The sequence below is a fragment of the Triturus cristatus genome, chromosome 4_1 (assembly GCF_964204655.1).
Source record: "Triturus cristatus chromosome 4_1, aTriCri1.1, whole genome shotgun sequence".
In the NCBI taxonomy this organism is placed as follows: domain Eukaryota; kingdom Metazoa; phylum Chordata; class Amphibia; order Caudata; family Salamandridae; genus Triturus; species Triturus cristatus.
Genome location: NC_140585.1, coordinates 733,486,364 through 733,499,637, shown reverse-complemented (window position 1 = coordinate 733,499,637; position 13,274 = coordinate 733,486,364). Strand labels below are relative to the sequence as shown.

At 42.7% G+C, this 13,274-nt stretch overlaps 1 protein-coding gene across 3 annotated transcripts in view; it reads left to right on the top strand.

Moving 5' to 3' along the window:
• Positions 1-13,274, top strand: part of IGF1 (insulin like growth factor 1) — a 422,585-nt gene that overhangs the window by 353,277 nt on the left and 56,034 nt on the right. The gene's annotated exons all lie outside the window — the stretch shown is intronic.

The following is a 13,274-nucleotide window of genomic DNA, read 5'->3' as shown; positions in this document are numbered from 1 at the left end:
TTAAATATCTTTCACATCAATTAAGCCCCACAGTTCAGCACTACTTGAATATCCTCCAAATTAATATATCTCCATGGTTCAGCACTACTTGCACATCTTCCAAATTATTATATGCCCACAGTTCAGCACTGCCTGAATATCTTCCACATTAACCTCTCCCAAGTTCAGCACTAATTGTATACCTTATGCACTAATATATCCCAACGGTTCAGCCCTACTTGATTATCTTCCACATTAATCTGTTCCCACAGATCATCACTACTGAATATCTTCCATGTGACTACATCCACACTGTTCTGCACTATTTGAATATCTTCCACATTAATAAATGCCCAGAGTGCAGCACTGCTTGAATATCTTCCACATTACTAAGTCCCCACAGTTCAGAATAACTTGCATGTCTTCCACACTAATATTTCACCACAGTTCAGCACTACTTGAATACCCTCTGTTGCACTGGGTTCTGCCCCTTCAGATTATTTGCTTTTCTGCTCATCTGGTTCTGAACTTTTTTTACTGTGGGTGAGTCTCACAACTGGTGTCTCACCCACAGTTATCACCTTGCAAACGTACTGTGTGTGTTTACCGCCAGTGTCTGCCTTTTAAAATAAGGCCGCTGTGATGCAGCAAGAGTAAGGGGCACTCGGCTGGTTACACGTGAACATGTGTGCACACACGTGTGCACAAGTGTGTGGGCTGCACGTGGGGGGGCTACTGTTATGCATAGCCCTGAAACAACGCACAGGTAGCCTAGTGCAAAGGGGACTCTGAAGGATTAGCTATTCACCTGCGATAGTCCATATAAGGGAAAGGCAGTGTGCTTTAGTATTTTTTGTATAGTGGCACCCCATTATACACATAGTGAGGGAACTGCCTTAGAGTATAGAGGTTTTGAACTGGAGTGTAACCTGTGCAGGAAAACCAAATGTGCAACCTCCAACATGATAACTGTACATCTTATGGGTCTTCAGGAGTTTTCATATTTTCATGCCTCAGCTGGGGTTTAGAGCCCAGACCTTGTGTCACCCTGCTGTGCCCAGTTAATTACATTTTCTCCAGCAGCAGGAACAAAGGCCTCCCCACACAAAAGGAGCAATTAGCAATACTTCCTCCAGCTACTGAGGAGGAAAGGCGTCGGGCAGAATGATCTCCATCACTCAGCTGTCACACTGTACTGGGAATGGGCCTGCCCAAGCCCACTGGACAAAGGAGAGAACCAAAAGTACTGGAGCAAATTCAATGGGGGGCTCTCTTTGAAGTTCCAGTGTGCAAGTCCCTAGCAGTGATGTCAGTGAGGATGGAGGTGAGACCCCAGGAGATGATGTGACCAGGGTCTCCTGGATGATGCCATCCTTCACTGTTCCAGCATGCTATGCAGGGGGGTTTGACAGGAGTGGTGATGTGATGTGGCACCCTAGGAGTGGCCGGGTGTGCCTGCCTTCTGGAACCTTCCTCTCCCCTCTAAAAACTCTTGCACAAGGGGGAAATCCTCTCTTGCCTTCTGATGTTCTACCTACTTCACTGCTGGATTCTGGGACCTCCATGGAGAACTAGAAAGAGGAACCCCCTGACCCCCACTCAGGACCCAGGACTCTGTCCAGTTGACCCCAGGACCAGTTGGTCTGACCAAGGGCCAGTGAGGCTGGCTCCCTTACACCCAGGAGAACCAGTGGGGAGAAGCCCTTGACTTTTCTGTGCCCACCAACAAAGCACCAAAGGCGAACTAGCACAGGGAGCATGAAGGACCAGTATTCTGAGTACTGCACTGTTTTGGAGATGAGGAGGGTTGTTGTAGCTCTGGGGGACCGAGCTCGCCACCAGGAGTAAACTGAGCCCAGGATCGTCCGCATTAGCCCAATATCTGCTGATATTTCCTGCTTCAATAAATAAAGAGACTTGCTTACATTTATCCAGATATCTTAAACTTCCTCTCTTCTATATCGGTACAGCTGTAACCAACCATCAAGATCTTGGGACAGCAGCATTGTTAATAACTGCAATAAATAGATTTGTCAGGAGAGATGGTCACAAGCTTTAGTTGGCTCAATACAGATCCATAGGAGCACTATCCAGGCATGGAGGTTTATCTGGTTTTTGACTCATTGTATGTTTCTCTATATATCCTTAATATTGCAGTCGCCAGGAACGTCATTCCAGTGCATCATTTGTGGTACAGCATGGGTCTGTTGCTATAGAGGAATCACTTGCTTAGGAGTATCAGTGCACACAGCTAGTTAAAGTGGTGCACCCCTTCTTAAGGCCCAACACAAACATTTAGAATATTAACTCTCCAAGAAGAGCCCCATGAAATTATTACACAGAAACATTTGCCATTCTAATCAGCGATGGCCACTCATACGCCAGGCGACATTCCGCTTAGCTTGTTTCATTCTAAGAACCACAAGCCTTTATACTAGGGGTGGGCAGAAATCACAGAAACTCCCAGGGAGGCGTTTGAAGAGGTTTTACCTCCGGTCTTGCTGTCAGTATTCTATCCATGTTATAGCATTTTTCTTGCTCAAATTAGCTCTTCTGTAATAACAAGTTAGGGAAACAATCGATCTCTGCCATGAACCAGGCACCCTTACAGATGTTTTAAACAGGTCATTCTTCTCTTCTTTATCATTATGAGCAGTGAGTCACAATCCTAATGTCTCTCATTTTTCAGTCACATGTTGCATTACATGTCTTCCTAGCTACACTTACAATAAGATGATTTACATTTCATTTACTCTCCATTAAACTGCTGTTTCTAATGAGTTACCCCTATTTATTGTGACTGATAAAATTGCCTCATCCTAACACATGTGTTCAATGTAAAATTGGACCTTTTAGAGTGCACTTTACAAGTTACTGACATTAGTATTTGGCAGCAGCTATGAAACCACTTCTAGATCTAAAAACTCCTAAATATCTGACTCATTTCTTTAAACTTTTCAGAAATGTTTTATTCCATGAGTCCCTCTTGAAACTTTTGCCTTGGCCTTACTTTGGATCCAAGTGTCAGCGAGAGTGAGTCATTTGTTGCTAGCTTAACCCACTTTAAACAAATGGCATCACATATGGGGAATTTGAAGCTTTCTGCTATGTTCAAACGCAGGACAGTGTGGGAGTTGGCACCAGTAGTTGAGATCTCAGCAAGTGACTTGTGAAATAATTACTCAAAAAGCGTGCCCTGGTATCAATGTCCCACTCCAAAGCTGTAACCTATAGGGTCCAAACTCATACCAGTTAGCTTTGTGGCCTTCATACAAAGATACAGAATGCCTTTGCTCCTCACAAACCTCACAAATGTTCTTGTAATGCTTGTATCCTACAGAAGCACACACAAGATAATTGGGTGCCATCCAACCACTTTTAACCTTCCCTTGTGCTTGCTACTATTTTCCCTACCTATGTGTCATGACTGCACACTCTCAGCAACAATGGTTTATGTACACACTCAAAGCGCCAATGTGCTTTCTCTAAATATCCCTCATGTCTTTGTGGAATCAACAAAAATGCCTGTTTACTACACATTCTCAATATACAAGCAGATGTTTCTCCAGATGTGCAGACTTCCTTACATTCTCAGTGAGCAAGCATTATAAAAAGAAGCATTGTGGATCTGCAAGTGAGCACCACAGCAGAACCAATTGCAATAAGGAATTTTCAGAATACTGTAGATTATGGCAATGGTGAAATTATTTGTGATGTCATCAGAGATATCAATGATAACATTTCTGAATTCCATGTTAATACCAGGAGGCAGTCTTATTTAAAGAAATCTACAAACTCCTACTAAAGGTTTTCATTACTGATATGATCCATGATGTCATTTGTGATATCATCGTTGATAAAATAATCCAAATATTAGAGCCCTCCAAAGAACACTTACTTCCAGCTACAAAATGATCCACATGAATGCTTCACCTGTGCAAGCCTTTCTGAGAAAAACACTTCTTACTGTGACCTGAGACACATGCATCTGTATCTGCGAAGGAACTGTGCAAATCAAATTCTCCCTGGGCATTCAAGGATACGCCTGCCCTGCTCCCAAGATATGGTAGGCCACGCCTTAGACTCCAGTGAACCTCAGATCATGCTGCCTCGCTAGGGAATAGTGACAGCAAAAACGCATTTATGCTACTTGAATGTTTTCCACATTAATGTATACCCATACTTCAGTGCTACTTAAATATCTTCCAATAAATTTAATATATTACCACATTTCAGGATTATTTCAATACATTCCACAGTAAGATTTCCAAACAGATCTGCATCACTTGAATATCTTCAACATGTATATATGTCCACAGTTCAGCTCTACATGAATATCTTGCACAAAAATATATCTCCACAGTTCAGCACTGCTTTTTTATTTTCCATATTAGTTTATCCACACAGTTCAGCACTACTTGAATATCTTCCACATTAGGATAGCACCACAATTGTTCCATATTTCTACTTTAAAATATGCCCATAGTTCAGCAGTACTTGAATAATCCACATTAAGGCATTAATGATGTTGAGTAATATTTGAATATATTCTGAATTAATTTATGGCCACAGGTCAGCATTACCTAAACATCTTTCACACTACTCTATGGCCACAGTTCAGCACTAGTTAGATATCCTCCACATCAATTAAGCCCCACAGTTCAGCACTACTTGAATATCCTCCAAATTAATATATCTCCGTGGTTCAGCACTACTTGCATATCTTCCAAATTATTATATGCCCACAGTTCAGCACTGCCTGAATATCTTCCACATTAACCTCTCCCAAGTACAGGACTAATTGTATACTTTATGCACTAATATATCCCAACGGTTCAGCCCTACTTGATTATCTTCCACATTAATCTGTCCCCACAGATCATCACTACTGAATATCTTCCATGTGACTACATCCACACTGTTATGCACTATTTGAATATCTTCCACATTAATATATGCCCAGAGTGCAGCACTGCTTAATATCTTAGACATTACTAAGTCCCCACAGTTCAGAATAACTTGCATATCTTCCACAATAATATTTCACCACAGTTCAGCACTACTTGAATACCCTCTGTTGCACTGGGTTCTGCCCCTTCACATTATTTGCTTTTCTGGTCATCTGGTTCTGAACTTCTTACTGTGGGTGAGTCTCACAACTGGTGTCTCACCCACAGTTATCACCTGGCAAACGCACTACGTGTGTTTACCGCCAGTGTCTGCCTTTTAAAATAAGGCCACTGTGATGCAGCAAGAGTAAGGGGCACTCGGCTGGTTACACGTGAACATGAGCGCACACACATGTGCACAAGTGTGTGGGCTGCACGTGGGGGGCTACTGTTATGCATAGCCCTGAAACAGCGCACAGGTAGCCTAGTGCAAAGGGGACTCTGAAGGATTAGGTATTCACCAGCGATAGTCCATATAAGGGTAGGGTACACTAATTGGGAAAGGCAGTGTGCTTTACTATTTTTTGTATAGTGGCACCCCATTATACACATAGTGAGGGAACTGCCTTAGAGTATAGAGGTTTTGAACTGGAGTGTAACCTGTGCAGGAAAACCAAATGTGCAACCTCCAACATGATAACTGTACATCTTATGGGTCTTCCGGAGTTTTCATATTTTCATGCCTCAGCTCGGGTTTAGAGCCCAGACCTTGTATCACCCTGCTGTGCCCAGTTAATTACATTTTCTCCAGCAGCAGGAACAAAGGCCTCCCCACACAAAAGGAGCAATTAGCAATACTTCCTCCTGCTACTGAGGAGGAAAGACGTCGGGCAGAATGAGCTCCATCACTCAGCTGTCACACTGTACTGGGAATGGGCCTGCCAAACCCACTGAACAAAGGAGAGAACCAAAAGTACTGGAGCAAATTCAATGTGGGGCTCTCTTTGAAATTCCAGTGTGCAAGTCCCTAGCAGTGATGTCAGTGATGGTGGAGGTGAGACCCCAGGAGCTGATGTGACCAGGGTCTCCTGGATGATGCCATCCTGCACTGTTCCAGCCTGCTATGCAGGGGGGTTTGACAGGAGTGGTGATGTGATGTGGCACCCTAGGAGTGGCCGGGAGTGCCTGCCTTCTGGAACCTTCCTCTCCCCTCTAAAAACTCTTGCACAAGGGGGAAATTCTCTCTTGCCTGCTGATGTTCTACCTACTTCACTGCTGGATCCTGGGACCTCCATGGAGAACTAGAAAGAGGAACCCCCTGACCCCCACTCAGGACACAGGACTCTGTCCAGTTGACCCCAGGACCAGTTGGTCTCCCCAAGGGCCAGTGAGGCACGCTCCCTTACACCCAGGAGAACCAGTGGGGAGAAGCCCTTGACTTTTCTGTGCCCACCAAAAAGCACCAAAGGTGAACTGGCACAGGGAGCCAGAAGGACCAGTATTCTGAGGACTGCACTGTTTTGGAGATGAGGAGGGTTCTTGTAGCTCTGGGGGATAGAGCTCGCCACCAGGAGTAAACTGACCCCGGAATCGTCCGCATTAGCCCAATTTCTTCTAATATTTCCTGCTTCAATAAATAAAGAGACTCGCTTCCATTTATCCAGGTATCTTAAACTTCCTCTCTTCTATATCGGTACAGCTGTAACCAACCATCAAGATCTTGGGACAGCAGCTTTGTTAATAACTGCAATAAATAGATTTGTCACAAGCTTTAGTTAACTCAATACAGATCCATAGGAACACTATCCAGGCATGGAGGTTTATTTGGTTTTTGACTCATTGTATGTTTCTCTATATATCCTTAATATTGCAATCGCCAGGAACGTCATTCCAGTGCATCATTTGTGGTACAGCATTTGTCTGTTGTTATAGAGGAATCACTTGCTTAGGAGTATCAGTGCACATAGCTAGTTAAAGTGGTGCACCCCTTCTTAAGGCCCAACACAAACATTTAGATTATTAACTCTCCAAGAAGAGCCCCATGAAATTATTACACAGAAACATTTGCCATTCTTACCAATGATGGCCACTCTTATGCCAGGCGACATTCCGCTTTGCTTGTTTCATTTTAAGAACCAAAAGCCTTTATACTAGGGGTGGGCAGAAATCACAGAGTTTCACTCCATGGAAATCCGTGGAATTACATGAAAACTGAGTGAGATTATTCGAAGTTCTACAAACAGACGAAAATCAGCACATTGCGCTGCTCAGACTGATTTTTAGCACCATGAGCTTATTCCGTGCTGAGAAATCAGCATGAATTAATTATAATCAAGTAGGAGGGAGAAAGAAGAATTCGTGATCCACTCAGCTTCTTGACTTGAATATCAAAAAATCAAATAGGGAATGGATCACTTGACCTGAATAACCAGGGTTTGCGTAATTCGTACAGTGTACCGATAAAAAACCCTCATTCACGTTAACAGGTAGGTAAGAGCGGTATATCTTGATTCTCCGCTCTGTTGTTAAAAACGTGACAGCATCATCATGGGGTTACTTATGTGCTTCCTCCACCCGGAGGTTGACCAACTGGTTATTTCAGTAGTGATCTAGAGAAGTGATTGTGTTGATGTGAAGTGAAGTGAAGTGAAGTGTTGTGAAAAGATAAAAATCTCGTATATCCAGAACGTACTTTTAATCAGACTGGGTTCGAGATGGTTAAAAAGTTTGACGTGCACAAGGAGACTAATTATGGTCTCATGCACTGTATGGTGTCCGTAACAAGGTCGACATGTTTCAGCCCTTTGGTGTGCCCCTAGGGGTCAAGTGGGCTTTCTTCAGGACCTAGAGAGTGAGGGGAGACCGTTTGTTGTGGGGGTCTCCTGTGAGAAGGGGGGAAATGAAAGTTTCTTAATCCACCCGGTGTTGGTCCAATTGGAACCTATAATAGTTAAAAAGGGGGGGAGGTAAAAGAGAAAACACATTCATTGTTATGTCTTCGTCTGTGCTGTGTTGACGGGGAGGAAAAAAGGTAATGCTACAACTAGAAAATGGCAACTCTTTAAAGCAAACATTTTCACTGTGTTATGGCAAACTCAACCCTCATTTTACAAGTTCAAATTCAATCGTCAGATCCATTTTGTCATATGAAGACGAGTGCCTAAGGATAAGGTAATGCAAGTGTAAATCATAACGTTACATATTGGAGAGATCCATCATTAAAAAACCTCAATGGAAATTTCTAAATGGTATTAGAAATACAACCCATGCCCTGTGATTAAATGCGCGCTGTTCTCAATTGTTTTTAAACATTGCGGGGGCGGCGCCAGCATAGGTAAAGGATTAACGGTCTGAGAGCAGATTATCGTGGTAAAATGTGACCTGTAATAATATGGCCGTTATCGTCATGGTGGTTTTATCGCTATTAATTTGTGGCCAAAATAGTATAGTTTCTAGCGCAATCGTTGTGGAGTGCGTAAAAAAGAACTAAACGTTAGTTTGGCGCTGTTAGATATTACCGATTAAGAGTGGGAATTATTAGTCACGGCACATAAAAAAATAGGTACATGTGGTGTTTCAGTAGTAATGCATAATGTATATTATGGCCGTACATTGTTCGGTAAAGATCGTACCTTGAATCCCTTGAAACAAACAACTGGATCTCTAAGAATGAAGCAGAATTTTTACTAACAAAGACACCAAGGATGCCATACTTTTACTCTCTCCCCAAGATCCACAAAGAACGCAGACCTCCTCCTGGACAACCCATTGTCTCTGGGATTGGTTCCATGTTAGAACCTTTATCCCAATTCGCTGACCAATATTTGAAACCATTGGTACAACAGACTGCTACCTACCTAAAAGACACCAGAGACCTGCTAAACCTTTTGAAGGATCAACTGTATTCTGAAGAAAGAATGTTACTAGTAGGACTAGACGTTGAAAGTCTATATACTAGTTTACCTCAACAAAAGACTCTGGAAACATTGGAAACACTACTGTTTAGCAAACAATGGGACTACAAGACACCCAGACACTTCGTTCTCAAATGCTGTAGGCTGGCCCTCACTGAAAATCATTTTGAATATAATAACACGATGTACCAACAATGCCACGGCACTTCAATGGGCAGCACATTTGCACCGAGTGTGGCGGGACTGTACGTGAGTGATTTTGAAGAAACACACATACAAAACATCACCAACCCATATCTACATAGGATTGTATCTTGGAAACGCTACATAGACGACATCATCTTAATATGGGAAGGTGACAGAGATAGCCTAACCAATTTTCACCAATGGCTAAACACCAGGGATGAGTGGCTGCGATTCACCTATACAGCAAGCAAAAAAGAATTGGATTTCCAAGACATCACAATCTTCATTGAAAACGACACAATAGACCGAAACTTTCTTTAAACCAACTGCAAAAAACAGTCTTCTTTCATATAAGAGCTTTCACCCTCGACCATTGAGAGAAAATCTCCCTTACAGTCAGTTCCTTCGCTTAAGACGGCATTGCAGCAACATTCAAGATTATAAAAACCAAGCAAAGGAACTCTGTGACAAATTGAAGAACCGTGACTACCCTACAAGTCAATAAATGCCAGAAAAGGGCGAGAAATCAACAAAGAGACAGCCTCCTGGAAACCACAAGGAAATAACCAGAAAAAGACTTGGTTACCTGTGTCAGTACCTACAGCACGGCTTCAAACAACATCAAAAAGATTGTAAACAAAAACTGGCGCATCTTGACATCTGAATCCTTAAAGTGGCCAAAACCCAGGTTTGCCAACAAGAGAACGAGACACCTTAAAGATATGCTAATCCACACTAGACCGCCCCCACAAATTCTAAACGAACCGCTTGCAAGATTATGGAACAATCCACCAGTGACTGGGCACTTTCCATGTGGTTCTTGCTCTGTTTGTCGTTTAACAACTGCAACTGACCCCAAACTTAAAATGGACTATCAGATCTCACACCAATTGCAATACAACACATGTAATTTACATGATTACCTGTCCTTGTAAACTGCGCTATATAGGAATGACCTGTCGCAAAGTGAAACAGAGAATATGCGAACATAGGAGCAACGTGAAATATAAGAAAAGTACCACAAAAATGAGCAGCCACTTCCTAGAAATGGGACACACGGTCACTGACCTGCAGTGGGTGATCCTAGAGACCCTGACGACAAAAAATCATAATGCAGAACAGGTACTCTTTGAAAAAGAGCAGAGATGGGTCCACCGTCTTAAAACGAATGTACAAGGGTTAAATGATTACATCCCATGGTTGAGCATTAAGCAATAAGTCTGTATTCACACCTCTAATAACTGAGATCAAAACCACCTACAATTAAGAGGAACACATACACATGTGTATACTATACAACTTTACCCTCTTTATTTCTCTTTTTGAATATGTAACTCATTATTACACTATATGTGGCCACTTGCAACATTTTCCATAAATATCTTTCTACTTTGCCCAGAACTGCGAGAAATATGACTCTAAAACAAGTCCTCTTTCTTTTTCCATGAACTCCTTTCTTTAACTCCACTAATCTTCACTGGTAACACAACCGGGTTACTAGGGGAAGAGCCATCACAAGTTGTGCCTCACTGCCACACAGGTATGAAAGAAGACCACGAGGACGCCTGGAACCGTAACGTATTGTGGAACAATGCCTTTACAATTGTATTTCTTTGTGTTTCAATAGCAGATACGGCCGCTTAAGTACCCTTTGAAGACCGCAATCAGGGATTCAAGGTACAATCTATACCGAACAATGTACGGCCATAATATACATTACGCATTACTACTGAAACACCACATGTACCTATTTCCTTACGCGCCGTGACTAATAATACCCGCTCTTAATCGGTAATATCTAACAGCACCAAACTAACATTTAGTTCTTTTTTACGCACTCCAAAACGATTGCGCTAGAAACTATACTATTTTGGACACAAATTAATAGCGATAAAACCACCATGACTATAACGGCCATATTATTATGGGTCACATTTTACCACGATAATCTGCTCTCAAACCGTTTAGCCTTTACCTATGCAGGCACCACCCCCGCAATGTTTAAAAACAATTGAGAACAGCGCGCATTTAATCACAGGGCATGGGTTGTATTTCTAATACCATTTAGAAATTTCCATTGATGTTTTTTAATGATGGATCTCTCCAATATGTAACGTTATGATTTACACGTGCATTACCTTATCCTTAGGCACTCGTCTTCATATGACAAAATGGATCTGACGATTGAATTTGAACTTGTAAAATGAGGGTTGAGTTTGCCATAACACAGTGAAAATGTTTGCTTTAAAGAGTTGCCATTTTCTAGTTGTAGCATTACCTTTTTTCCTCCCCGTCAACACAGCACAGACGAAGACTTAACAATGAATGTGTTTTCTCTTTTATCTCCCCTCCTCCCCCCCTTTTTAACTATTATAGGTTCCAATTGGACCAACACCGGGTGGATTAAGAAACTTTCATTTTCTCCCCTTCTCACAGGAGACCCCCACAACAAACGGTCTCCCCTCACTCTCTAGGTCCTGAAACAAGCCCACTTGACCCCCTAGGGGCAAACCAAAGGGCTGAAACATGGCGTCCTTTTTACGGACACCATACAGTGCATGAGACCATAATTAGTCTCCTTGTGTACGTCAAACTTTTTAACCATCTCAAACCCAGTCTGATTAAAGGTATGTTCTGGATATACGAGATTTTTAACTTTTTACAACACTTCACTTCACTACAACACAATCACTTCTCTAGATCACTTTCTGAAATAACCAGTTGGTCAACCTCCAGGTGGAGGAAGCACATAACTAACTCCATGATGATGCTGTCACGTTTTTAACAACAGAGCGGAGAATCAAGATATACCGCTTTTACCTAACTGTTAACGTGAATGAGGGTTTTTTATCGGTACACTTTACGAATTATGCAAACCCTGGTTATTCAGGTGAAGTGATCCATTCCCTATTTGATTTTTTGAGAAATCAGCATGAACAGCACCATGCTGTGCTCCTGAGGGCGCAGCCTCCTGAGCTAGTTTTGCTGCAGCTCGAGGAGATTTTTTTTTCAAGTGGCAATTTTCTCACTGCGAACGGTTACGACTGCCCACGGCCACCCGCATTAGGAAAATCTCACCAGGTGCCCTCCTTGCACCCAAAACCTATTCAAGGGGATGCCAATCCTCGCTTGTGCTTGCCAACTTACCATTGGCAAGAAGCACAAGAGAAAAAACCTCCACCCTGGGGCATTTGGTACAATTTGGGCTAAACTCTGCATTACATGCCAGTGGAGCGGAATTTATTACCCACCCTTACTTTGGACACTATACGCTAAGCACAAGCCCCTGCTATCCATCTTCATTTCAATGACACATTTTCAGTGCATCACCCAAATCTTGTTTGTTCCTTGTACAATGACTATCAGCAAATTTGCATGCACTTTTACTAGGTTTACCATTTGAACTATAGGGCCTGTAAAAAACGGTTACATTTTCCAAAGATTTGTTCGAAAGGCATTGCCACCCTGGCATCCATGCATCAAGCCATGGTGATGCATTTGCTCCAGTCCTTCAACAATTATCTTTCTTACACTACGGGCCAACATATCATTTTCCAATCTCCATTTCACTGACCTGAAGTGGACGGGCAAATTAAAATGAGCTGTGGGTGCAACTATGTCAAGTTCACAAATTGACTTAAATTACAGGGAAAGAAATTAAAAACTAAATGATCACTTTCCAGCCACATATCCACCAACATATCAAGCACTAGTGGCCCTGCCTCAGACAGAATTATATAGGCCCTAGTTTATCAGAAAGGATTTAATGCTTATTCTCAATTCCGCTTATTCCTATTCTGGCACGACCTGTGTGCCCATTTTAGATTATAAAACACATTTTGTCATTCTAGTTTTTTTTGCCCATGGGATAGCAGCAACATGTATCCCTCTTTTCAATCTTTTTCAGGAAACTAATTGTGTCAAACCGTTAACATGGGCTACATTAAAATCATCATCATTTTTAGGTTGAGCCTAGAACAGCTCATGCGCTGTTGCTCGACATTTAGTATACGGGTTTCCAAAGTGCTACCAGACCTCCCTGGCCTAACGCTTGCGTTCACGCAAGCGTGCCCGCGCGCAGCCGCCAATCACTGCTGCGTGCGCACCACTCGCGTGCATACCACACAGCGCGTCCCATCCTCGCGTTCGCGATCACTTTCGCTTTGATCACGATCGCGATTACTTTCGCTTTCACGGCCGCGCGGCCGTTACTTTTACAGCCGCGCGGCCAATGCTTGTTATGCTTTGTGCTCAATAAAAGCAGAATTGTACCACGGGGCACGCTGCAGTGGCATCAGTTGTTCTG